Source organism: Mauremys reevesii, linkage group 5 (assembly GCF_016161935.1).
Source record: "Mauremys reevesii isolate NIE-2019 linkage group 5, ASM1616193v1, whole genome shotgun sequence".
NCBI lineage: Eukaryota > Metazoa > Chordata > Testudines > Geoemydidae > Mauremys > Mauremys reevesii.
Window position 1 is genome coordinate 103,344,171 of NC_052627.1, and position 27,856 is coordinate 103,372,026.

Sequence of the window (27,856 nt, forward strand, 5' to 3'; positions counted from 1 at the left end):
GCTACATATTTATAAAGTATATGTTGCTTTCCTTTCTTGAAGAGTGTTTGAACAGCATATGAAGTCACTAAAATAAATCCAAGACACAAATCAGAAGAAACACAAAAGAATACCATCAGTTTGTGTCCACATGAGGTATAATTATTGAAGAAGAATGTGACAAATACTCAGAGTGAGAAAAAGAGCTAATTTTTCAATCCTTGTGATCTAGTCACCCACAATCTACCCTAAGGCCTTTTGGTGTCCATTATTAGTTCATCTTCCTCACAAAGAAGTAGATCTACGCTTTCCTTCATCTTTTTCTTGCACCTAGTGTATTTATAGAACATCTTTATATTCCTTTTTAATGTCCCGTGATCAATGTAACTTATTTTGTCCTTACATGCTTATGCTATTTTTTGTACACATCCTTAGTAATTTGTCCATGTTTCTAATTTTTGTAGGATTCCATTTTGATTTTCAGGTCACTTAAGAGTTTCCGATGCAGCCTAATTGGACTCTTACTATTCTTCCTATCTTTCTTTTGCGTGAGATAGTTCGCTGTGGTGCCTTTAATATTGCCTCTTGGAGAAACTGCAAGCACTCCTCAATTGTTTTTCCCCTTAGATATTCTTCCCATGGGATCTTATATACCATTTTCTTAGTTGCTAAAGACTGATTTTTTGACCTCCATTATCCTTATTCTACTGCACTGACTCTTTCTTTTCCTTAGGATCATGGAATCTATCATTTCATGATCACGTTCACTCAAGCTGCCTTCCATCTTCAGATTCACAACCAATTCCTCCCTGTGGCATATTCTCATCTGTGTGTCCATTAGCCTGGGATAGGGTAGTGTGCTGTCCCTCCTGTCATTCATTCCTGAGATTGTTATTGATAGTAGGCACTGAGGTGACATTACAACCTGTCTTACTGTCAGTAATGGATGGGAAGACAGGAATTGATCAAAAACATTTGCCTTGAAATGTTGGAGTAATACATTAATGCCGCTCAAAAGCCAGACTATCAGAACACCAAAATTACCTAATATTTTAAAAGTCCTTCTGTAGGATTCATTTTCCCCTAAAGCTGTTACATACAGCAAGTCTTGCTTCTTATTTTAAAAAATATAATAAAGCTGTTTAGAAAATGGCTGAATTTCTGGATGATCTTTCTAAGCTTTAACTATTGTTTTGTTTTGCTTTTTGATAGACAGAGAATTTCAAGAGGAAAATGCAAAACCTGATAAGGCAGAGAGGGAGATCACTGGAGACAGAGACCTTACTTCCATCAACCCATTGAGCAGTAAATAAAACACTCTGCTTATTAGCATTGGTTTTCTAGAGTTGATTCCATCTACAGACAGGAATGATTCTTAAGACATGCAGGTATGTTTATGGGTGAATCAAACCAAGCTTGTTCCTTGCTTGGAAGTCAGTCCTGTATATTATACTATTAACAACAGTAAAATGCAAAGTACTTTTATTTTGACCGACTTTCTGTGGCTCACCTAACACTGCTTTCGACAAATACCATGCATTTAATGGCTACTTGTTGATGCTTCTCACTGCGAAAGTATCCCAAAGACCTTGATATCAATCTCTTTTATTGTGACACTTTCTATAGTTAAGGATAGCCAAGGGCTCTGGCGAAGGTTCTTACTGCCATCTTCTTAGAGCAACTAATTGAAAAAAAGAAAAGTTCACAAAGTGTTATTCAGCAAGGGCTTTTATTTGTTTATTTTTGGCAGATTGGATTCTTAAAGTCACGCAGAGCCCTACTGTGGCTGACATGCAATGGGAGAAGAGTGTTTAGGTTTATGAACTCATTTCCCCAACGGTTTTAGAAATGAACTATTTGTAATAATAGTCAAAATTTGACCATAGTTCTTTTCACCTGTAGCTGAAATAATCTTTCTATGAAATACTTCTTTACTGAGAAATGCAACTAAACAATCCTATTATTAGTAGTATTACAGTAACACCTAAAGACCCCCCAAAAGGGCAGGGTTCCATTGGGCTAGACATTGTACATATGCATTATAAGACACAGTCCCTGCCTGAAAACATTTGTAATAGGCAAGACAAAGTTCTTTGGGGCAGATGGGGCACTGTGACAAGGATAGATTGCATGGCGTAAAGACACAAATTAAGTCTGAGGCAGAGGAATTAAATTTAGATCACCTAAGCCCAACTCCAGTGCCTTCATCACCAGACATTTCATTTTCAAATACAAAGATACTTTCCAGATCACTAGCTAAACTATACTATAGGAATCCTACAGGAGAACCACTTTGGATGAGTAACTAGGTCATTTGCACAAACCTGGCCTCTGAACGAAATGAGAAATGCCTTCATGACCTGCAGGGTTTTAAAATGTATTTTGAGTTGCTGTCTGTACATTTTAAAAACTTAAATCCTCTTAATTGTTCACACCAAACACGTTCAAATTTATGCTTCATTAGGATTTCCTTTTGCACTATGTCTTTTGTGATGAGCTTGGTTTCACAAAGTCTATACTACTTGGTTTCCTAATAGGCTGGATATCATTACAAAAATATGGATCAATACCAATATAGGCTTTTTTGATCTTATGTGTATTATGCCTTCAGTATGCCTGAAATACCCAATGAATAAATTATAAAACACTTTCCAAATTGTCTATTGATCTCTGTGCAGTATAAAATATGGGCACATAACTGACAAAACCTGGAGTAAAGAAATTTGGGGCTTGGATCTTTAAAAACTAGGAAAGTAAAATGAATGAGAGCACATTTTCTCTGACATCTCACAAAACTGATGTATCTTGCATAATACATCTTTTTTTTTTAACAGACATTAGCAAATGGCCCGATTCTACTCCTTTCTTGTAGCTAATCATACCTTACTGCAGCAAATGGTTGTACTGGTTAACTGTGTTTTCATGATGATCAGATTTCTCAAATAAGCTAACAGCCTATGTTAAAGAATGACTAAGACTAAATTTCTCAAAAATAACTAGCGATTTTGGGTGTCCAACTTCTAACACCTCAAAGGGGCCTAATTTTCAGAGAGTAGGTACTAAGCACTTTCTGAAAATTAGATCCATTTAAGGCATGTTTTATTCAGAATCCAAATTATGATGCATGCAAAAACACTAGCCATTTAAAAAAAAATCTAGCTTGAAGCATTTATGTTTCTATTCACAGCATGACTCTGATACCTTACTCACAGTGAGCTATAACTTATTCTGGGCGTAGTCCCAGTAAAGCTAGGCACAGAATGAATACAATTGTTTTAAAGCTTTGATCATTCCTTAACATATACTAACTTGTATTTGAAATGGATGTGCAATGGAAAGAGAATTAAGCACTAACCATGGCATATGATATTTCTGGGAGTCTAAAACTGACTTACTAATACGTGTATTATCAAGACTTGTCATCAATTCTTCCTTTGAGCCACTCTTTCAGTTTGTGGGGCCAGAGCTCAAGTCAAGTTAGTAAGTTTGTAGAAACAAAATGCCATGTTAAATGACAAATGTACAGCTTTTCTGCATGGCTGACTGCAATGAAGTTTCCATATGCTTCATTAAGTATGACCAGCCAAAATGATAAGTTATTTTTAAAAGAAAAAGCAGCTACAGATAGCAAATAATCCTGGGCACAATGGATTTTCTGACATAAAAATGGATTTTTTTATGCAGTTGTGTCAAAAAAGGTCTCTGATTTACCCTATCCTTCCTACTGAGCTGTACTTCATGCCATCTAAATGTGAGGTTAATTTCATTTCTTTTGAAATGTATAGGAAGGAATTTATAGAGACACATTTTGTAGATCTAGCTTGAATGTAATGCTTTAAACTTTAATGAGACCTAGGAGTTTGGGTTTGTCATAAAAACAGGTTGTAAATAAAGGTGAAAATAGGCAGAGATGGAAATAGTAAGAGAATCTGCACCTTATGGAGATAATTAGGAAGAGAAGGAGGAAAACTTTACTAAGATTACTAAAATGTTGATGTTAAAATAGGTGTGACTCAGGGAAACAGTTGGATTCATGCTTCCAAATCTGAACCTTTCCAGCACAATGAACTGAAGTAAGCCATCTCCTCCATGTGATAATTGTAATTAAAACTATACATTCTGACCTGTCAGTGAGGAGGCTTCATTAATGCTGGTGATTTTTCTTTTTTGATTGAGAGGAGAACAAAAACATTATCAAGCAAACCATCTGCTTCAGATCATTTTCTTCTGGTTCATTAAAGTGTCAAGTACACACAGGCTAGAGAATGTATGAGTTTAGAACACTTATTTAAATTCAGCCTGATTGTGTAGTGTGGTTAATCTTTAAAAAAAACACCACACAACACACACCTTGAGGTCATGTAAAATTTAGAGCTGCCTCAAACTGCTCACCCATTTCATGAACTCTGGAAAGCAAGGCATGCTGTGCTCATATGGTTCCTTATTACCGTTCACCCAATAGGTTCAGCTTTAGTCATGATGAGCCTCCAAGGTATTCAATGAATAGTGAACCTCAACAAAAAAATTATTGCAAAAAAGTCAGGGCATCTAACCAATACAGGCATTTACATTTTTGCAAGTCTGGGAGACAACACCACTGTAGTTACATTAACTATAGAGTAGCACATCACAAAAAAATATTTGATAAAAGTGGTATTGAAATTTGAATTAGTCAAGGCTGCAGACTGAATGAAGGAGAAAGAGTGGAAAAAGAATTGTGAAGAGGAACCTGAATTTACAGTGATATCAAAATAGAAAATTGATTTCCACACTAGGAACACCTAAGCAAATTACCAGGAATCACAAAGCCTGAGTTAGGCACTGAGGCTCCTTATACAATGACTGGAGAAATACAGGCACCTACGCATGGATTCACAAAAACCAGAATGCTGAGTGAGAAGCTGCTAAACTAGCCCATGGGTGATGCCAAGGAGAGAGGTGTGTCCTAAATCCTGCCCCTCTCGGGCAGTTAAGCGCCTAAATCCAGGCATGAGGGAGGCCCCTATCTCTGGGATTTTCAGCTATGAACCCTATCCTGGAGTTAGATGCCTAAGGTGTTTCTTGCTGCTTTTGGATGTGGCACAAGCAACCGCCACCACCCACTGTATAATTTTAGCCCAGTAGTTACCCCACTCACCCGCGCTGAGAGAGACATGGGTTCAGTTCCCTCCTCTGCTTGAAGGGAAGAAAATATTTTAACAGTAGTCTCTCACCTGCCATAAGAGTGCTCTAACCACGGGGCTATTCTGAGCGGGGAGGAAGGAAGTGCCTCGCAATTACTCTTGCTGAAACTTTGCACTTTGTATAAATAATTAAACAGTTATTAGCACCTGGGTACTAAACCCTGCTTCTCCCACCTTCCAAGCAAGTGCCCTACCCATCAGGCTACAGGGTCATTCTCTTGCTTGCTCGCCCTCACCCAATGATTTTAAGAATTTAATCCAAAGTGCAACTGATTCAACAGGCGAGACCTTTCTCCCTCCCCACCAGAATATTCCATACCCAAGAGGTTAGGCCACTCTCCTAAGAGGTGGAAGACCCCCTGTTTAAATCCTCTCTCTCCTCTTCAGGCAAGGGGGAAATTGAACCTAGATAAATGTGCCAACCACTGGGCTCAAAGTTATAAGGTGAGTACAACAACTCCCTCCTGTGGCCAGATTTTGAATGAGCCCCAATCCAGTAAGCAAGTTTAGACATTCCTCTGCCTATCCTGCCTGCTCTATCTTCCCCTGGTTTGTGGATTGCACTGGGGCTTATGTGTGAGATAGACATCCAGACGCCTAGAGTGAGGCAGCATTGTACATGCCCATAGGGACAAACTTTAGGCGCCTAGGGGACTTTTACAGTGAAAATGTTGGCATCAAGGGAGTTTACATGCCTACAGGGTTAGGCAGCAGCTAAGCGAGGGCTTTATGAATGCCAGCAGTGCCTAAGTGGTGCCACTTTAGGGGCCTAAGTCCTTTATGAATCTAGCTCCCTGTATTTCCACTGAAGTTAATAGGAGTTTTAAAAAGCATTCATCATCTCATCGAATCTGGACCTCTGTAGGCCCAGTTCAGGGAAGCATATAAAACTAACTCCTTGTTTTATGAGTGTGTTCTGAAAAAAATAAATCCATTAAATATTATTTGAATGCAGGTTTTTGTTATATATTTACTTCTATTTTGTATTTGAAAAGAAATAAAATGGAATCCCCTTTGCTCTAGGAGGCTTGATTTAACTATGTGGAAACTGTTACATTATTTTGTATAATATGTCGTGTATTCTAAATGTATTTTTGGAAAAATTTGAAGACATGCGTGAATTAGACAGTTGGATTAATGGCTCCCAGGGAGCTTTTAAAGTTTAGCATTGACTCTGAGTTAAATCCTGTTCACCTGATTCACAGAGTAGTCCTGTTGACCCAAGGGATTTAATTCTGTGAGTCAAGTGAGCAGGTCTGGCCCTTTGCAGTTTCAGAATGTTTGAGATTTTTTTGATTTCCTAGCTGCTGTGCAGCTATCAGTCAATCATTTTTAGAATCCATTCAATTTACTCAATTAATTATAATAGTTACAATGGAACAGGTAGTCTGTTGTGCAATTTGAATTTGGATATTTGTAAAGAGTGGATTTCTTATTTGAGAATCCATAATTTCTGTTTTGGATTCATATGAATCTTGGACATGATACTTATAAATAAAACAACAACAACAACAATAAAAAATATTATGGTATTCTGAAATGTGGAGCTATTGCATTATTTCTATGGATGTGTATTATAATTTTTTAAATGGTGCACATATGCAATTTTGTTGGCTTTATGAATCAATGAGTGTTTTTAAAATAAAATGCTACCCATTTTTGATCTTGAAAAATGTCTGAACTTAGTTAATAAATTATGCAAACTTCATCCCTGGTGTAACTACTGAATCCAGATGAACTTGGCCCCTCTTGTTTTACATCAGTTTTGAAAGTAGCCACAGATTATTTTGAATAGCAAAAAAAGCAAGCAACTGCAAGAAGAAGCATGAGCTGACATGAGGTATGCTAAGTGTCAAACTACAATGATTTTCAATGGCTAACCTTTAAAGCCCTAGAAAGAAACTGACAGACCAATGACCATAGCAGCACTAATGGATGTCACTATAATTCACAGTTAGTGTTCATGAATTATAATCTGGTGTGACACTAAATTAAGAAGTTTGAATTACCTGCTCAAGAAATGCCAGTCACATCCCCTTCCACACAGTAAGTTTATCGTCTTAATTTCTGAAAATAAGGTGTTCTATTTTTCAAATTCTCTTTTGTTTACACATTAAAAATTTGATTTCTGTAGGAAACTGAAAATCAGTTTGAAGCACAAAGGCCTGAATGAGTCACAGAGTGTCTTATTAATGACAAACTTCTACAATCACTAGATATGCTTAAAAAAATATAAGGTGAAACTGAATTTCTTGGATTCAGTCCTCACTGTAGAGGATGAGACACAAATTGACACCTTCGCCTGGGACAGTTCCTCAGATGTGTCACACCTGACCTATTCTTTTTAGGTGACAAACCTGAGGAACTCTCCAGATTGAGTGTCAGCAGAGGAGGTTTTTGGAACAAATTGATAAATTAAGCAGTAATAAGTCACCAGGACTAGATGGTATTCACCCAAGAGTTCGGAAGGAACTCAGATATGAAATTGCAGAACTACTAACTGTGGTACTTGATCTCTCGCTTAAATCAGTCTCTGTAACTGATGACTGGAGGACAGCTAAAGTAACATCAATTTTTAATAAAGGCTCTAGAAGCAATCCTGACAATTACAAGCTAGTAAGCCTAACTTCAGCACCAGGCAAATATTAATGAATAGAATTATCAGACACATAGATAAACACAATATGTTAGGGAAGAGTCAGCATGGCTTTTGTAAAGGGAAATCATGCCTCATCAATCTATTAGAATACTTTGAGGGTGTAACAAGCATGTGCACAAGGGCAATCCAGTTGATATAATATACTTGGACTTTGAGAAAGCTTTGACAAGGTCCCTCACCAAAGACTCTTCAGCAAAGTAAGCAGTCATAGGATAAGAGGGAAGGTTCTCTTAGTAACTGGTTAAAAGACAGGAAACAAAAAATAGGAATAAATTATTAGTTTTCACAATGAAGAGCGGTAAATAGCCATGTCCCCTGAGAATCTGTACTGGGACCTGTGCTTTTCAACATATGCATGAATGATCTGGAAAAGAGGGTGTACAGTGATGTGGCAAAATTTAGAAAGGATATAAAATTATTCAAGATAGTTAAGTCCAAAGCAGCCTACAAAGAGTTACAAAGTGATCTTACTAAACCAGGTGACCAGGAAACCAAATGGCAGATGAAATTCAATGTTGATAAATCAAAATAATACAAATTGGAAAAAATAATCCTAACTACACATACAAAATGATGGAGTCTAAATTATCTGTTACCACTCAAGAAAGATTTTGGAATATCATGGATAGTTCTATGAAAAGATCCACTCAATATGCAGAGGCAGGAGAAAACAGAAAAACTATTGGAATATTACTAACCAGTAGGAAAGGAAAAGATAATAAAAGGGAAAATATCACAATCATAATTCCATGGTACACTCACATCTTCAATACACCCTGCAGTTCTGGTTGCTATATATATTAGTTTAAATTATACACTCTGTAGATACTATAGACCAATTTAAAGGTTACATATACAGCAATAGGTGTCCATCGGTTCATCTGGATTTTTTATACAATCCAGCTGGATTGCTGAAAACAAGTCAGGCAAAACTTGAAAGAAAATCCTTGTGCAACATTTCAGACAAATATATATAAAATGTGGAAAAGGTGCAAGTAAGGGCAACAAAAATTATGAGGGGTATGGAGAAGAGATTAAAAAGACTGGGACTATTCAGTTTAGAAAAGAGATTATTAAGGGGGAATATAATAAAGGTCTATAAAATCATGAATGATGTGAAAAAAGTGAATAGGGAATTATTTATCCCTGCATAAAAAACAGGGCTTACCCAATTAAATGAATAGGCAGCAGATTTAAAAACAAACAAAAGGAAGTACACAATGTACAATCAATCTGTGGAACTCATTGCCATGGGATGTCATGAAGCCAAATATAACTAGGTTCAAAAAATATTTAGACAAATCCAAGGAAGATAGTTCCATCAATGGCTATTAGCCAAGATGGTCAGGGATGCAACCCTATGTTCCAAGTGTCCCTAAACCTCCTACTGCCTGAAGCTGGGACTGGACAACATGGGTTTGAATCATTCAAAATTGCCCCGCTCTGTTCATTCCCTATGAAGCATCTGACAGACACTGGGCTAGATGGACCATTGGTCTGACCCATTATGGCCATTCTTATGAGCTATTTGAGAAAAATCAAACTTTTTTTATACCATATGTCTGGTCAGCACTACATCTGGAACCACCAGCAGCCTGGAGATAAACAAACTTGAAACATCACTATTATATGATTAAAAAGTTTAGAGGATAAAATTATCAGTTAGGAGGATAAAAACATCATCAGATAGATTCCAAATATTTTTCTGGAGCCCTATTGGTAAAGTTTTTCAAATAGGTTTTGGTATAAATGAGGTTAGCTGAGGATTAATGAGACTCAGAACAAACAACATTGAATGCAGTTTAGCTGTCTAAACTTGATAGTATTTTTCGAAGAATAATGGAAAAATCATAGTCACATTACAAAAGAAATGAAAACAAACAAAACAATATAGGGTTGTTAAGTACTTCTTTCTATATCTGACTTAATGTGGATAAGGCAGAGACAATACTAGTTCTCAAGGAGAAACAACTACAGGATTTGATGCAGTTTGTGACTGACTTAACTGTGTGTTGTCCTTCATAAGAGCTTCATAATCTTGGATGCTTTTGGACTACCACCTAATCCTGGATTCCCAGAGAGAAGCTCCTGAGGTCCCTTCCAACCCTGAGATTCTATGATAAGCAGTGACTGAAATTGCTTTCAGGTTTTTTCATACATGTAGCTAGCCAAGAAATTGTGGCCTTTAGCCTGACCTTCCTACAGTCATATCCTTCCAGGCTTGACTATTGCTTGGGCTACCCTAGAAGAGCAATCAGATGCTTTAGCCAGTGCAGAATGTGGCAAACTGCATCATTAACTGAGCAGACTGATATGAGAACACTACACTTGTACATCATTCTTCAGGATCCACTTTAAGGCCTCTGTGATTTGGAACCTGACCATTTAAATGACAGCCTTTGATAGTCCCTAGGTTTAATATATTGAGAACTGGAAGCTGGAGGAGGGAAAATACAAAGTATTCATGGTGGAGGTGTGGAATTTGCTCCCTCTGGTGGTCTGTCAGTGTCAGAATTTGCTGGCTTTTGGGATTCGAGTAAGGCTCATATTTCACACCAAACATTTTCTTAATATCTAGCTAATAATTTGAACTTGTTCTATGTTTTGTAGGTCGGGGCAGTTAACATGAGAATGGCAGTTATTACTGTTGGTGTATATGAATAATACACATTAAACATGGAAACTACTGACTGATGGGTTTTTTTTAAATGTTTGTAATGGGCCCAAAACTCAACCAATTATTGAAAATTAGTCTAAATTATTTAAATTTGGAAGCCTACAGTTAGATGCCTATATACCTATTTTAGGCAGCCAAGAGCTAATTCAGGTGCCTAAATAGATAACATACCATAGATATCTATTAGTATATGTCAATGACTACAGCAGAACATTTTGCAATTGTCTGTAAGTTCAACTCTTTTTGTAGAAGCCCTTTAAAATGTTACTTGTCTTTTGCAGAAGCCTTGCAGGCAGCAGTTTGGCAAGGGTTTTGTCCAGTGTGTGCACAAGGAGGAGATAAAGATAATGAAAACAAAGCACTATGCATTTGACCCTTTCTGACTTCATCAGGGGCTCTTTTGGCAGTAATGCAGATGACAGACAGCCTATGATGAATTTTCTCCCATTTCAGACCGATAGAAAGTCAATCCAATTCTTGACTCCTCAGTTCCACATGATATCAGTTAGTGCTAACAGTTTGTCAACAATGTTCTGGTGCAAGGCTTTTAAATGGCAATCAGCATCGCTTGAATAGAGAAACCTGAATTACAAGAAGCTAGATAACTATCTCATCAATATTTTGGGGTCAAGTGCATCAGGATTCAGTGTCATACAAAGACTGAAGGTGAATATTAAGTTATTCTTTCTTAGGAATACAAAAGTGTTCTAAGATAATGTCATAGCAAGGACACACTGAAGATCCAATGGACTAGAAATATTTTTAAACAGTCCTCAGAAAATGAAACTTTTTAATTAAAACGTAGACTACAAGTTTTGGAGTTCTATTGTTGGATAAATGTGGCATATAGCTAATGTCCATTGATCAGTTTCCTATAAATACCTACATGGGGAAGAAATTTCTGATAGAAGATGACTGTTTAATCTAGCAGAAAAAGTCATAATGGGATTCAGTGGCTGGAAGCTGAAGCTAAACAAATTCAGTCTAGAAATAAGTGCACATTTTTAAAAGTCAGGGTAATTAACCATTGGAACAATTTACCTAGGGATGTAGTGGGTTCTCCATCATTTGTAGTCTTTAAATCAAGTTTGGATGTCTTTCTAAGATATATGTTCTAGCTGAAAAAGGAATAATTGGGGAGATTCTATGGCCTGTGTTATAGAGGAGGTGAGATTAATTTATTATAATGATCCCTTCAGGCCTTAAAAAAACCCCTATCAATCTGTGAATATATAATCTAGTTAGGAGTTGTGGTCAGCACAGAATTTAAGATGCTCAGGGTTGAGCCTCTTATTTCTGAGCAGAGTGAAAATTAGGAGCAGTGAATGCTGTCAATATTTATGTTCTATAAGACACCAAATCCTGACTATCAGTTATTTGGTATGTTTTTATGATGTGGATCAGAACCTTCTCTACAGTAATTGACACAAAATACACAATACCAGGAACAAAAAATAAATACCACAGTGAATCAATTACTATTATTGTGTATTATTTGTACTGCAGTAGACCCTAGTCCCCAATCAGTTTGGATCTTTATTGTGCTAGGTGCTGTACAAACATAAATCAAAGGATACTCTTTCCACCAACAAGTTTATAATCTAAAAACAATGACAAGATGCATGTCTAAGTCCCTTTATGAATCTAGCCTAGGGTGCTAAGAGCTTTCTAAGAAGCATGCAGCATTTTAGGATTGTATCCATATTGGATAAAGTTACATACTATATGATGGTCCTGCTTCTGCAACCTTTACCCTCTGAGGTAAACCTCACTCACCCAAGTCATTAGTATTTGTTACATGAAAGAAAGCTGAGCATTTGGTTCAGCCTTAATTTTTAAATTTTTTGTTATCTTGGGCATAAATCACACCACGCTATCTGCATGTAGTTCCCTGTCATTTTATCATGTTAAACGTTTGTTAGAAACAATATATATTTACCTTTGTAATTCTTTTGTGTGTCTCTACAGACATTTTAATCAATAGCTACAGATTCATTTTCTCTTCCCCTTGATAGAATAACTGTTTAACTAGCCTCCAGTTTTGAAGTGAAAGCTAATCTTTAAGCAAAAAATATAAATAAAAATAATGGTATTATCACTACCAAAAGATTTGCAGTAAAATACATTTTTGGCCTAGTGAAAAATGTTCCTTACGTAACTAGTAAGGCTCATATTTTATTATGGAAAATTGCACAAAAATGAGCACCATAGCACAACCAGTGTTCAGAAGCAACATTATAAAGGGTAAACAATGTGCGTTTATTGTAACTTTTGTTAATATTAATGAGAGTTTTGCACATCACAAGGGACAAAATCCTTACTGAATTTGCATTGTAGTTTTATTTGTTATCTGACCAATTCTCATGGAAGTTTAGTGCTGGCTAATTGAGATCTATTTTATCTCAAGAAGTAGGAAACTGTTTGGAGCTAAAGAACCAGTGTTCTAATCCTACTCTGAGATTCATCTCGTATTCTGGTCTGCTGATAGCTGCATATAGATTTGTTAGAGTAATCCAGAAATGAACAGTAATCTGGCGTGTTCATTTTACCAATTTCATTCTTACTAAGGCGAGACTTTTCAGGCAGTGTTACCTTTCCTTTTACTAGGAAACACAGATTAATATAGAATTCGGCATTGTATATAATCTATGGTACACACAAATTTCATTTTGCATTCCAAAATATTGCTATAATTGCCCACTAACTTTAGAAACCTATTTCTATCAGGGAGAGAGGAATAATGTGTGGTTAAAGCAAGCGATCTTGGTTCTCTTCCTAGCTCTGCCAGACTTTCTGTCTCCTGGGGCAATTTACTTACTGTACACCAACATATTCAGAAGCTGCCTCTAATTTGAGACAGCTGAATCTTTGGGTGCTTAGCTTTAAATACTTAAACCCAAATTTTCAAAAATAACAACCTCCATTTTCATTTCTGCTGTTGTTTAACACAAAGGATTAGCTTTCAGTCCAGAGGGAAAGACAAGTAGAGCAGTAGTGTATCAAAGGAAAGAGAAAATGCATCTGCAGCTATTGATTAAAATGTATGTAGACACAAAAGGGGATATCACAGCTAACATGTATTCTTTTTTTTTCCAGACAGAAGTTTTCTAAGATTAAACCATAACAAACAATTCAAATAATGTGGTGTGATTTATACCCATAACAACAAAGCAAACAAGAACTAAAGCTAAAACATGGTCCTTAAACCACATCCCAGCATTTCAGTATTTGTGATAGTTTAAGATTATGTAAGAATACCCACTATTGGTAACACCCAATAACACCTACTACTGCATATTAATTTGCTTGTTTCTTTTTAATTCACAAAAAGCAAGAACATAAAGTATTAAAGTTAAAACTTTGTCCTGAAGCCACCTGTTGTGCCAAAATGTTAGAAAATTAAAGTGAGCTGCTCCAGCTAAAATACTTAGTCAAATCTTCATCCTAGTCTTAAATGATGGTATTTGGTTTTATATTTTCAAGTTTGTGTGTGTGACCTGCCACGCTGATTCTGCCAGGGGAATTTTGTTCTTTTTGAAAGGACTCCATAGAAGTGGCTAGTTGTTTGCTTCAGACAGTCACAATTACAAGTTTGTTGGCCATCAAATTAATTTGTTACATTAGCGGGAATCTTCTGCAAAAATGATGAACAATGAAATAGTTAGCAATGCTACTTACACTGCTATTGTTGCGCCTTTGGCCCACGTGCAACCCCTGCAGGGTTGTTTCTGTTCGGATAAGGAATTGGGGATATGAGTCAGGTATATTCTTGGTGTGATCTTGTCTGATTATAACTAATGCACACAGTGTACCTGAATACAGTAGAAACAAACAGCAGGCAGTTTCCTTGCTCAGACATTCCCATATTTGCCAATACAGTGAGTTCAGTGCTCTGTATCTTTGCTTCCTCTCAGGATCATACTCAACACCTTTTTTCTGGCTTTTTGCCTCCAACAAATAGGGCCAGCAGTCAATGTCCTAGCTCCTGCATTTGCAACCAGGAAAAGTCTTCAGTCTACACAGCTTAGCCCTGATCTGTCACAGGGATTAGTGCCTTGGGTGGTAGCCCTACAGCTCACAGCTGGCTTTACTACCTATCGGGTTGGACTGGTCTTCTGTTGAGCCTAAAAGAGAGTGCTTGGAACATCAGCTGGCTTAGGTTTGTGATTGTGTAGGAATCCAAGACTCGCTTGCTGGCAGCAAGCACATTTAAGCACAACACTATCGTTACGTTTTTTAGTTAACAGCTTCAGCCGAGCTGGAATGGTCAATTTGTACCAACACACATATGCTACAGTTATCTAATAAAAGAGAAATCTAATACATTTAGTCATATTCTGAACATCAAACAATACCTACTACATAGTACAAATAATAAATACTATTGTGATAGGGCCCTCAGTGGCCGGGCAGCCTAGTGGCTAGACCGTTGGTTAGGGGGGCTGTAGGTGGACCTGACCCCTTCTTCTCCCTCAGGTCCTGGCCCAGGGTTGTGTGTTGCTCAACCCCTAAACAGAGGAGATGGATCTTTCTCCAAGCAGTTCAGGGCCTGTTTTCCTGGTGTGCTCCATATGCAAGTCCTTTTATTTTGGAGCGTGGCCCCGCTAGCCCAGTTGCCCCGTGGTTGGGGCTTCTCTGTAGGTTCCACTTGCCTCCAGTGGCTGCGTTGGCAGGCATGTTGCTGATCTGGGCCTTCAGGCAGGCATACAGAGAGCTTCTGCCTCTTTGCCAGTCACCCCTGACTGAGCCAGGCTCCATTCTTTTCTCCCCCCCTCCAGGCATGGCATTGGCTGCAGGTATAACAGGGTGGCGCTAGCTTACCGCACAGGTGTTCTTAATTCCTGCTGTGCCCAGCTGCAGTCTCTCTGCTTCTTCACAACCATAAGCAAATAACCAGTCTGCCTGGGGAAAATATGTTTTTATTTTTGTACATTTCTCTGAGCCAGAACTTCCAGACCTGGACATCTCTTCCTATTCAAAGTAGGGCAGGACCAACACAAAAATAGAACCTATGAGGTTCTGTCATGCTATGGCAAACATGTCCAAAATCAGCAGTACAACTCATCTCATCAGCAAGCCTATTCTAGCAAAATATCTTACTGAGTGTTTTGTTATAGTCTATAATTTTAGGGAGGGAGACTGTCACAGATCTGCATGCTTAAACTGCTTGTGTTTCTTTAGGCCCCTGCTACAAATTATCCTTTGATAGCCTGAAATGGGACCATGCAGCTCCAGAAGAACAATAAGAATATTTTTAAGTTATATAGGGAAGAAAATAGTACTGCCCTGCAGCACTATCTTTTAAAGAATCTAGTAAGGAACAGAAAGCACCAAATCCATCTCCCTGCTGTTCTTACATATAAATAGTAATAGAAAGGAACAAAGCACAACACAACCACAAAATAAAAATATCCCTTTTGGATTTCAGTATCCATTGAGCCTTAAGATCCGTGCCTTATAACCATCCTCAGCACTGACTGAATGCAGCTTGCACTGCACACAATACAGTAAAGGCTTTATTTGTTATTTTGTTTATTTTGGTGTTATTGCTAGCACAAAGAAAGAATGCTCCTGGCACTTCTCACTCATGTAGCCAGATGTCAAACAACAACAAAAATGCTTCCACCACTGATTGCCACGTCAGAGTTCCTTTTCCACGATCTAATCAAAGAAAGTTAAAGGCAGACGGAGCCTGGGTATAAATTGGCTGTGTTCAAGTTTAGGCTTGAAATTAGATGAAGGGTTCTAACCATCAGAGAACTGAAGTTCTGTAACAATCTTCCAAGGGGAGTAGTGGGGGCAAAAAACCTAATTTGTTTCAAGACTGAGCTTGATAAATGTATGGAGGAGATGGGATGATGAGGTTGCCCACAATGTCTGTGACTGCTATAGGCAATTATCTTTAATCGACAGAGATGGGACACTAGATACTGAAGGCTCTGAGTTACTACAGAGAATTCTTTCCCAGGTGTCTGGCTGGTGGGTCTCACCCACATGCTCAGCATCTAACTGATCAGCATATTTGGAATCAGGAAGGAATTTTCACCGAGTTTAAGTTGGCAGAGATCCTCGGTGAGTTTTGTCTTCCTCTACAGCATGGGGCATGGGTCACTTGCTGGACTGAACTTGATAAATGATGGATTCTCTGTAACTCGATGGATTCTCTGTCCCTCAGGTCCTGGCCCAGGGTTGTGTGTTGCTCAACCCCTAAACAGGGGAGATGGATCTTTCTCCAAGCAGTTCAGGGCCTGTTTTCCTGGTGTGCTCAAGGACATCGGTAACTCAGCCAGAGGTTATGGGTATGGCCCTACCAAATTCACAGTTCACTTTGGTCAATTTCACGGCCACAGAGTCTTAAAATTGTTCAATTTCATGATTGCAGAGGTTTACATCTGACATTTCAGGGTGTTGTAATTGTGGGGGTCCTGATCCAAAAGGGGATCATGGAGGGGGGGGTCCTAAAGCTGTTGTAGGGGGGTGGCGGGATTGCCATACTCACTTCTGTGCTGCCTTCAGAGCCCAGCTCTGAAGACAGCAGCTGCAGAGTTTCCTGCAGCAGGAGGAGGCTCCCGGAGGTGGAGGTAGGTCTGCTCTCCCTGGTTCTCCTGGGAGTGACCCAACTGGGGGCTCCTAGCTGCTAGTCAGGGCCAGTGGTGGATTAATGCATGGGCCCATGGGGCCCGTACACAGGGGCCCCAGACAATTTGAAAGGCCTGAGCCCTGGCAGGAGCTGGGAGCGGGGGCTGAAACCCTGAGCCTGGGTGGCCTGGAGTCCAGGCAGAAGCCATCAGGGACAGCAATCCTGAGCCTGGGCACCCTGAGTCCCAGCTGGAACCATGGAGGGGGAGGGCAGCAGCCCTGATCCTGGGCAGGAGCTGCAGGGGCTGAAGCTGTGGGTGGGGAGGGGGCAGTGGCAGCCCCTATCCCAGGTCCCTGAGCCTGGACAGGAGCCGTGGGGGTGGGGGCAGGGGCAGCCCTGGAGCTCAGGCATCCCGAGCCCTGGCAGGAGCCACAGGATGGGGGTGGGGGGCAGCCCCGAGCCAGACAGGAGGCAGCTGCAGGGGCTGGAGCTGTGGAGGGATGGAAGCCCCCAGCCCAGGTGCCTGAGCCTGGGCAGGAGCCACAGGATGCGGAAGCCCAAGTCCCAGCAGGACCCCAGGTGGCCCCCAGCCCTGGCAGGAGCCACAGGGGGTAGGGGGGAGGAGCAGCCCCCAGGCAGGAGCCATGGGGCAGAGGGACCAGAAGCCCTGGAGCTTGGGCGTCCCAAGCTCCTCTCAGTCCAGAGCCCAGCTCTAAGGCTGCTGCAGAACTGCTTGTGGAGGTGAGTCCAGTGGTGAGCTGGAGCCAGTTCGCACCGGTTCACGCGAACTGGTTCTTAAATTTAGAAGCTGGTTTAGAACCGGTTGTTAAAGGGGTGGGCAAACTCCGGCCCACGGGACCATCCTGTCCGGCCCACCTGAGCTCCCTGCTGGGGAGGCTTCCCCGGCCCCTCCCCTACTTTTCCCCCTCTCGCAGAGCCTCAGCATGCTGCGCTGCCAGCGCCAGCGCTCTGGACCACTCCTGGGCAGCTCTGCAGCTCCTGCCGCTTTGAGCAGCATGGTAAGGGGGTGAGGCTGTGAGCTCCAGTGGGCCGTGCGGCATCCATACATACTGCCCTGAGCAGTATGGTAAGGGGGTCGGGCCGGGGCTGGGAGAAGGGGTTGGATAAGGGGCAGGGAGCGGTTAGAGGGGGTGGAGGTTCTGGGGGGGCGGTCAGTGGACAGAGAACGGGGGGGGTTGGGTAGGCATGGGAGTTCCGGGGGTATGTCGGGGTGGTGGTGGATGGGGTCGGTCGGGGCAGTCAGGGGACAGGGAGCAGAGCAGGTTGGGTAAGGGGTGGGGTCCTGGGGGGCCGTTAGGGTGGGGGGTCTCGGGAGGGGGTGGTCAGGGGACAAGGAGCAGCGGGGAGCTGATGGGTTGCAAGTTCTGAGGAGGGCAGTCCAGGGCAGGATGTGGGTGGGGGTTGGATGGGGTGGACAGGCTGTTTTGGGAGGCACAGCCTTCCCTAACTGGCCCCCAATACAATTTTGCAACCTCGATGTGCAGGGCCAGCTTTAGGAAGTGCAGGGCCCAATTTGAAAAGGGATAACTAAAAAAAAACATAAAAAAAACACATGGGGCTTGTACTCACCAGGCGGTGCTCCCAGTCTTCGGTGGCACTTCGGCGGCTGGTACTTAACTCGCCCCGCCGCCAAAGTGCTGCCGAAGACCAGGAGCAAGTGAAGGACACGCCACCCAAGTGCCGTGGAAGACCCGGTAGGGAACTGGTTGTTAAGATTTTGGCAGCTCATCACTGGGCAGCTCCAGGCCCCAGCACGCCAAGCGCATGCTTGGGGCGGCAAGCCGCGTGGGGCGCTCTGCCGGTCGCTGCGAGGGTGGCAGGCAGGCTGCCTTTGGTGGCATGCCTGCAGCACGCCTGCGGGAGGTCCGCCGAAGCCACGGGACCAGCGGACCCTCTGCAGGCAAGCCACCAAAAGCAGCCTGCCTGCCGTGCTTGGGGAGGCAAAATGCCTAGAGCCACCCCTGGGTGGGTCTGATCTCTCCCCGTAACAGCTGTGCAGGGGAAGGACAAGTCCTTTCCCTCCCCAGCCCTGCTGATTTCAGGGAGATCAGATTTCATGGGGTAAGGTTTTTTTCACGGTCTGTGACATGTTTTTCATGGTCGTGAAATTCATAGGGCCCTAGTTATGGGCCTGTTATAGGAGTGAGTGGGTGAGGTTCTGTGGCCTGTGATGTGCAGGATGTCAGATTATAGGATCATGATGGTCCCTTCTTGGCTTTAAAGTCCATGAGTTCTATAAATTAGCCAGGGGTGTAGTGATAGAGGTTGCATCTGGCACAGGGAAGAGAGATCATGTGTTTATTGAGCATACTGCAAGGTCAAGCACTCTTTAGAGGGGAGCCCAAGTACAAACACTTTTGGCAAACACTTTTTACCAGCCATACGTAAAACAGCCCAAATTCAAATATGACTCCACTCCCTATATTTTATACAAGCATAAAGTGCATAGTATTAAAGGGCCTAATCCAAAGCCCATTAAAGTCAATGGAAAGACTCCAACGGACTTCACTGGGGTTTGGATTTGGTTCTTACATTAGGTACACTATAAGATCAATGTTTAAATTTGGGCACTTAAATTAGCCACCCAAATTTGCATTCAGGTGTGCAAATGGGTTTTAGGTGCTAAAAGCGAGTATTTGCACTCTTATGTGCTAGTGTGAGCATTCAAATGCAGAATTTAGTTAATTACTTAACTCCAGCTAATTATTTAAAACTAATTATTTAAATTTGAGAAGTGGGCCTTATTTCTACTATACATAGAACTGTACTTTGTTATATTGCAATGACAATTATTTCAATAAAAAGTAGCATAATAAAACCCTCCAAAATAGTCATTCCAAACAGTGATATATATTATCAGTTGTGTTTACTACTGATCAAGTTTCTTTGAAAAGTATATAAAAGCACAGTTGTTACTTTTTCTTAGTTATTCCATACACAGCAGCTTTTCAATTACAAAAATATTTATCAGTTCCACATACCAAAATTTTACAATTCACAAAGTTATACTGCAGTAATATAGGCTGTTAAAAACTGCATACTTCATGCAAAATAATAAAATTGGGCTGCAGCTCTCCTGGGGGAAAAAAAGGACTTTTTTTATTGATAGGTGCGTTAATATTCAAGTCACTAGCTACAGTTTCATCTGACAAATGAACACTACAGGAAAAATATGCAATAACCCTTTTAAAATAATGGATGACTAATAGCTATATAATGCAAAGAAATTCCTAAGGAACTGCGTACTTCTTTCATTTTAATACAAAAGAATTCAACTGAGTAGTAGTAATTTAATTAATACCAAATTATTTTATTAAAACTGTTTATATAATTATGGAAACACGGAACTGACTCCATAATTAAGGTTGTATTTAGAGTTACTTTTTAAGCCTTGTTTTGGCACAAAGACACACTCCAACTTTTGATCTGAGTTGTCTGAAAATCTCTCTGATATTAGTTAGAATATTTTTTCTGAAGGTTTCATAACTTTAAAAGACATAGTTTCTCCATACTAGTTCATTAAAAATAGGCATTTTTTGAAAAATTGCTGGCCATGACTTTTCAGTCCCTATTTCCTAACACAGAGTACACTTGTTGATTGATGCCTTTCAGGAAGTGTTTTAGTCAAACACAAGTTATTGGGTTCAATAAAGAAGCAACTGGATGAAATTCTATGACCAGTGTTAGGCAGGAGGTCAGACTGCACTATCTACTAGTCCATGCTAGCCCTAGAAAAACCACCATGAATAAGAATTTAGACTCCCATATTGGCACATGTATAGTTTGTCTACATATTCAGTCATAAAATACTCTGAAAATCCACAGTTTGGGTGTATTTAAAAAAATATATTGATAGTGATATTTATTATACAGACCCCATTATGAAAGCCAGTTTGTAAATATATACATATGAATCAGCAGCTTTTAAAGATATTCATAGAAACATAGAATCATAGACTATCAGGGTTGGAAGGGATCTCAGGAGTCATCTAGTCCAACCCCCTGCTCAAAGCAGGACCAATTCCCAACTAAATCATCCCAGTCAGGCTTTGTCAAGCTTGACCTTAAAAACCTCTAAGGAAGGAGATTCTACCACCTCCCTAGGTAACCCATTCCAGTGCTTCGCCACCTTCTCAGTGAAAAAGTTTTTCCTAATATCCAATCTAAACCTCCTCCACTGCAACTGGAGACCATTACTCCTTGTTCTGTCATCTGGTACCACTGAGAACAGTCTAGATCCACCCTCTTTGGAACCCCCTTTCAGGTTGTTGAAAGCAGCTATCAAATCTCATAGAACTCATAGAACTAGAACTTAAGATCAGAAGGGACAATTATGATCATCTAGTCTGTCCTTCCGCAGGATGCAGGCCACAAAAGCTGACCCACCCACTCCTGAAATAATTCTCTCCCTTGACTCAGCTGTTGAAGTCCCCAAATCCTGATTTAAAGACTTCAAGTAGCAGATAATCCTCCAGCAAGCGACCCCTGCCCCATGCTGCGGAGGAAGGCGAAAAACCTCCAGGGCCACTGCCAATCTACCCTGGAGGAAAATTCCTTCCCGACCCCAAATATGGCGATCAGCTGAACCCCGAGCATGCGGGCAAGACTCTCCAGCCAGACACTCAGGAAAAAGACTTTCAATATCCCAACATTGACCCTCGGTACTAATTACCAGTGGTCGCACGTTATTGACCTATTGACTAAATCACGTTATCCTATCAAACCATTCCCTCCATAAACTTATCAAGCTTAATCTTAAAGCCAGAGAGGTCCTTCGCCCCCACTGTTTCCCTCGGTAGGCATTTCCAGAATTTCACTCCCCTGATGGTTAGAAACCTTCGTCTAATTTCACGCCTAACTTCCCGACTGCCAATTTATATCCATTTGTTCTCGTGTCCACATTAGTACTGAACTGAAATAATTCCTCTCCCTCCCTGGTATTTATCCCTCTGATATATTTAAAGAGAGCAATCATATCTCCTCTCAACCTTCTTTTGGTTAAGGAAAACAAACCGAGCTCCTCAAGTCTCCTTTCATACGACAGGCTTTCCATTCCTCGGATCATTCTAGTGGCCCTTCTTTGTACCCATTCCAGTTTGAATTCATCCTTCTTAAACATGGGAGACCAAAACTGCACACAGTACTCCAAATGAGGTCTCACCAATGCCTTGTATAACGGGACTAGCACCTCCTTATCTCTACTAGAAATACCTTGCCTAATGCGTCCCAAGACTGCATTAGCATTTTTAACGGCCACATCACATTGCCGACTCATAGTCATCCTGCGATCAACCAGGACTCCGAGGTCCTTCTCCTCGTCCGTTACTTCCAACTGGTGCGTCCCCAGCTTATAACTAAAATTCCTGTTAGTCATCCCTAAATGCATAATCTTACACTTCTCACTATTGAATTTCATCCTATTACTAATACTCCAGTTTACAAGGTCATCCAAATCTCCCTGGAGGATATCCCGATCCTTCTCCAAATTGGCAATACTTCCCAACTTCGTGTCATCCGCAAACTTTATCAGCCCACTCCTACTTTTGGTTCCGAGGTCAGTGATAAATAGATTGAATAAGATCGGACCCAAAACCGAACCTTGAGGAACTCCACTGGTAACCTCCCTCCAACCCGACAGATCACCTTTCAATACGACCCGCTGCAGTCTCCCCTTTAACCAGTTCCTTATCCACTTCTGGATTTTCATTTCGATCCCCATCTTTTCCAATTTAACCAGTAATTCTTCATGCGGTACCGTATCAAACGCCTTACTGAAATCAAGATATATTAGATCCACCGCATTTCCCTTGTCTAAAAAATCTGTTACTTTCTCAAAGAAGGAGATCAGATTGGTTTGGCACGATCTACCTTTCAGAAACCATGTTGTAATTTGTCCCAATTGCCATTGACCTCAAGGTCCGTAACTACTCTCTCCTTTAATATTTTTTCCATGACTTTGCATACTACAGATGTTAAACTAACAGGCCTGTAGTTACCCGGGTCACTTTTTTTCCCCTTCTTGAATATAGGAACTATATTAGCTAATCTCCAGTCAAACGGTACAACCCCCGAGTTTAGAGATTCGTTAAAAATTATCGCTAACGGGCTTGCAATTTCACTCGCCAATTCCTTTAATATTCTAGGATGAAGATTATCCGGGCCGCCGGATTTACTACCGTTAAGCTGTTCAAGTTTGGCTTCTACCTTGGATACTGTAATTTCCAACCCCGCACCTTCATTCCCATCAGTCACTCTGCCACTATTCCTAAGCCCTTCATTAGCCTCATTAAAGACTGAGGCAAAATATTCGTTTAGATATTGTGCCATGCCTAGTTTATCCTTAATCTCCACTCCGTTTACAGGATAAGCTAGGCATGGCACAATATCTAAACAAATATTTTGTTTAAATCCCCCCCTCATGCTTCTCTTCTGCAGACTAAACAATCCCAGTTCCCTCAGCCTCGTCTCATAAGTCATGTGCTCCAGACCCCTAATAATTTTTGTTGCCCTCCACTGGACTCTCTCCAACTTTTCCACCTCCTTCTTGTAGTGGGGGCCCAAAACTGGACACAGTACTCTAGATGAGGCCTCACCAATGCAGAATAGAGGGGAATGATCCCTCGATCTGCTGGCAATGCCCCTACTTATACAGCCCAAAATGCCGTTCATACTGTACTTAATGAGTACGTGCTGTAGGAGTACATGCTGTATTCTTCATACATAGCTGGGAGTTTGAACCCCTGATTTAAGTGCAAAACTCAATTCAGTTTTAACTATGGATCCACAACAGACAACTCCATAATGCCATTAATACTCCTTGACTTCCAGTACACATTCACTGATTCACAGCCTGCGAATGCTTGGAGTGACCGCTACAGGCAACTGCTTCAGTTGTCAGGCTGCGTGCAGAGAAAAATGTTGTACAGCAGCAGTACCTCTTAGTAGCCACTGCAAGGTGCAGCCAGGGGCTCCAGCCAGTTTCACTGGTTTTGCTGTCACCATTAAGGAGAGATTCTTACAGCCCAATATGGATGAAAGAGAAAGAGGAAGAAGACAGAGACAATTAGCCAACGTGAGGCTGCCACCATACGACAAGTTTGCTAGGAGCATGAGGAAGACTAGAGATAAAGAGAGAGGGGAGGGTTGCTGAGACCACCGCTAGTTAAACAGGAGATCTAGTAAAAATGAAGGAAGTTCCAAAACAAGAACATTTTTAAAATTACACTTAAGGATGCTAAGTGCAATGCAAAAGAATATATACCACTGAAATAATTTGTGCAATAAAATTAACAGGATCCTCTTGAATTGTACTTAAAAAACCTTAATTATAACATTTCTTGGTGTGGAACAGACATACATACACACACACTTATTTAATACATTTTTAATGCACTCATCACTGCATTATCTGGGCACACTGTATAGGTGTTCTATCAGTTGCAACAATTTCTTCAAAACTGGGAGGACGTGATATTAGCTGGTCATAGCCTTCTCTTTTAGCACATGTAGCTATTAGCATAACACCGGTAATGGACTTCCTTGCCTTAATAAGCTCTGACTTTTTATTTATTATTAAAATGGAAAAGAGTGGTTTGGAACAATACAAGGATCCTTTAAACTTCAGCACTGATGAATTATTCAAAGTATTAAGCTTTATAGCTCCTGTTAACAATGCTTAACATGTTTCAATGTATGGTGAAGTGGAATGAAGTGATTCACCATACCTTCAAACTCTATAAAACTGGTGGACGAGATATATTAGTATCCCAACAACATGTTATCGATTGTGTCTGTTTTACGGCAGTCCTATACTGATTGTGTGGAAGATGATGTCACTTTCCTGTGTACCTGTTAGCCAATGATGAAATACACAAATGCCCAGGCCTAGAATCAAGGGAACTAGACCAGTTTGAAAACAGTGTGAAAGCAGCTGCACCACCCCCGCAGCTCCCAGCCGCTGGCAGAGGGACCCCAGAGCTGCTCAGTGGCTGTGGGCAGGGGAGGCTCCCCCTGCAACTCCCCAGCCTCCAACACGGGTAAGGGCTCCCTGTAGTTTCTCCCACAGCGCCCAGCCTCATAGGACAGCAGGAGGACTGCTCCCAGCCACTGTGCAATGGGGCCCCTGCAGCTTGCAGGGGAGAGCGGGGGGAAAGGTGCTGGAGCCTCCTCCCTCGCCATTTTGTCAGGGATGATTTTAGTAAAAATTAGGGACAGGTCACAGCTCCTGTGATTTTTTATTTATTGCCCGTGACCTGTCCCTGACTTTTACCAAAAATATCCATGACAAATTCATGGCCTTAACTATGGTTTGTGATCTCAGATGACCTTTATTCCTCCAAATTGGGGTCCTCATATCCCACATAACAAGTGCACTTGAATGCTTGAAATCTGATGAAAATGACTTATGACCTTTTATCAAGGGGTAGCCATGTTAGTCTGTATCCACAAACAACAAGGAGTCTGGAGGCATCTTAAAGATTAACAGATTTATTAGGGTACCCACAAAAAGCTTATGCCCAAATAAATCTGTTAGTCTTTAAAGTGCCACCGGACTCCTTGTTGTTTTAATGACCTTTTAGTGACCTTGGATGGAAAGGTCAAATTGGGGAGATTTTCATATGCAGCAACCCATAATGAAAAGAAAATTACCAAACTTCAAAATCCTAGGTCAAGGAGGCCATTGATTTTAACTGTCAGTCAGTGAATCACCTTTATTAGATAATACTGACAAGTGCCTACAATATGGAAGTGTAACTAGTAACTATGGTTAAGGGTGACTATAAATTTCCATTCTAAGTCCTCTTTTCAACCCCCTTCCAACTTTTGAGTTAAGTAACCAACTGATTTGTGAAATAGGGCATAAAAAGGATTTTCCCCCCCTCAGGATTAAAGAATGACAGAAGATGTTTATTTACTATTTAAATATAAATAACCTGCCGTTGTTTATTTTTTTATTAATTCCTTGGTGTCTTATACTTTTTGACCGCACTGGTAGCTCTGCTTAGTATCCCTTACCCTCCCCTTTTGGGCATTGATCTCCATAGGAACCGAAGCAACTCAGTAATAGCTCTGTGTTCCTCCAAACGTGAGGGTTGTAATTCTGGCTGATTTTTCGCACCCCATACAAAGGGGTGTGGGAGCCTTCTCTTTTCCTTCTTCGTCCCCCTGCCACACATTACAGGCCTGAATTAAGAGCCACTCAGCATCTAGATATAGCTATCTGATTCCACTCACAGGTCAGGTAACTGGTTATCTATGTGAGTGAGCTTTTCTGTCTAAACATTTTTTGAGAGATAAAAGTATCATGAAAATACTTATTTTTTCTCAAAATGTTACAGGTGTTCACTGAAAATGCAAGAGCTGATATTTATTAATGTTTTGGGGTTTTGTTTTCCCAAAACTGAAATGTGTCAGTTTTAAATTGAAATAGCTAAATAAATATATAAATAAATAAGCATGCGTTTAAGTTTTCAGTGAAAACCTGAAAAATGACTAAGAAAAAAATAGATGGAAATGACAAAAGAAGTTCAATAACATTTCTCTCACAAAAAAAAAAAATCATTTTCCCATAAACTTTATAAATGGCTGTAACTTCATGCACAATTTAATTTCACCCATAAAATTGATGGCCACATGTAAGTCCAGCTAAAATGAGAGGCAAAACTAAAAGCTACCATTGACTTGGGCTACAACACTAATGTGTGAAAAATAATGCCTGAACCGATAGAGCGGTACTTTATTTCAACTTTATTTCCAACTGCTGATGGGGAGGGGGTTGTTTTTGTTTTGCTTTGCTTTTAATTATCCTCTGAAGATGCAACACAATCTACTGGTTAATCCAAAGTAGTGCAGCTCAGCTAGGTCTTGAAATTACTCCAAACACAGGTACTGTATTTGAGGATAAGTATAAAATTATACTTTTTAAATTGTCACAGGAATGGATTTGGGATTTAAGATTCAGCGCAGTTTCTTCTCCTTGTTGCAAGCTTTATCAGAAAGGACAAGCTTTTCCTTGTTGTTTTAAAAACTTATTCCCAAGAACACTATGGGTACAGGCATATATTATTTAATTTACCATTGCAGCTTAATACCCAATACAATGCTGTCCCTACTGAACGCATATTGATAGATTAAATTTTTTATTATTATAGGCACCTACCTCTTAACACCACAGATAATGTGGCAGAAAGTGGGGGTAGAAAAGAACAGCCTATCAAAATGCTGAATATTGATAACTGTCACCAAAGGTTGATCTCTTCCTTGATGAGGACACGTGAATATGGATGGTATGCTAGACTAGAAAGGTAAGAAAAATACATTTTATCTCCAGAACAGCCATTGTGTTGTAACTTTATTCACATATGTTTCCTCAGGTATTATAGTAGCCATAGAGCACATACACTATAGATAACCATGAATACTAATTTGCAATCTAATCATTCCCCCACTTTTTCTGTTCCTCAAATACTTTTTTTTGGAGCGGGTTGTGGATCTGATATTTCCACAATTGGTGTGCACCTAAAGAACAATGAAAAATTCAGTGAAGCTGTCTGAGTTATTAGGGTATAGAAGACATTTTTGCCCATATATTCCTATCACAAATTTTGCACTCTCAACAAAAACAGTTGAAGGACGAAACAAACTGATAGGTGTGTAGAGGTCATTGAGATCTATGGTTTCACCTAACTTTGAAGATAATTGTTTAGTATTTTGTAAAGTTACAAGCATTTAAAGTCAGGAATATGTACAGTAGAATC

At 40.5% G+C, this 27,856-nt stretch overlaps 1 long non-coding RNA gene across 1 annotated transcript in view; it reads right to left on the reverse strand.

Annotated features, from left to right (window-relative positions):
• Positions 1-27,856, reverse strand: part of LOC120405809 — a 93,307-nt gene that overhangs the window by 64,917 nt on the left and 534 nt on the right. Inside the window, exon 2 of the long non-coding RNA XR_005598902.1 lies at positions 27,259-27,395. This is a non-coding gene — a long non-coding RNA (uncharacterized LOC120405809). The remainder of the gene's footprint in view (positions 1-27,258; positions 27,396-27,856) is intronic.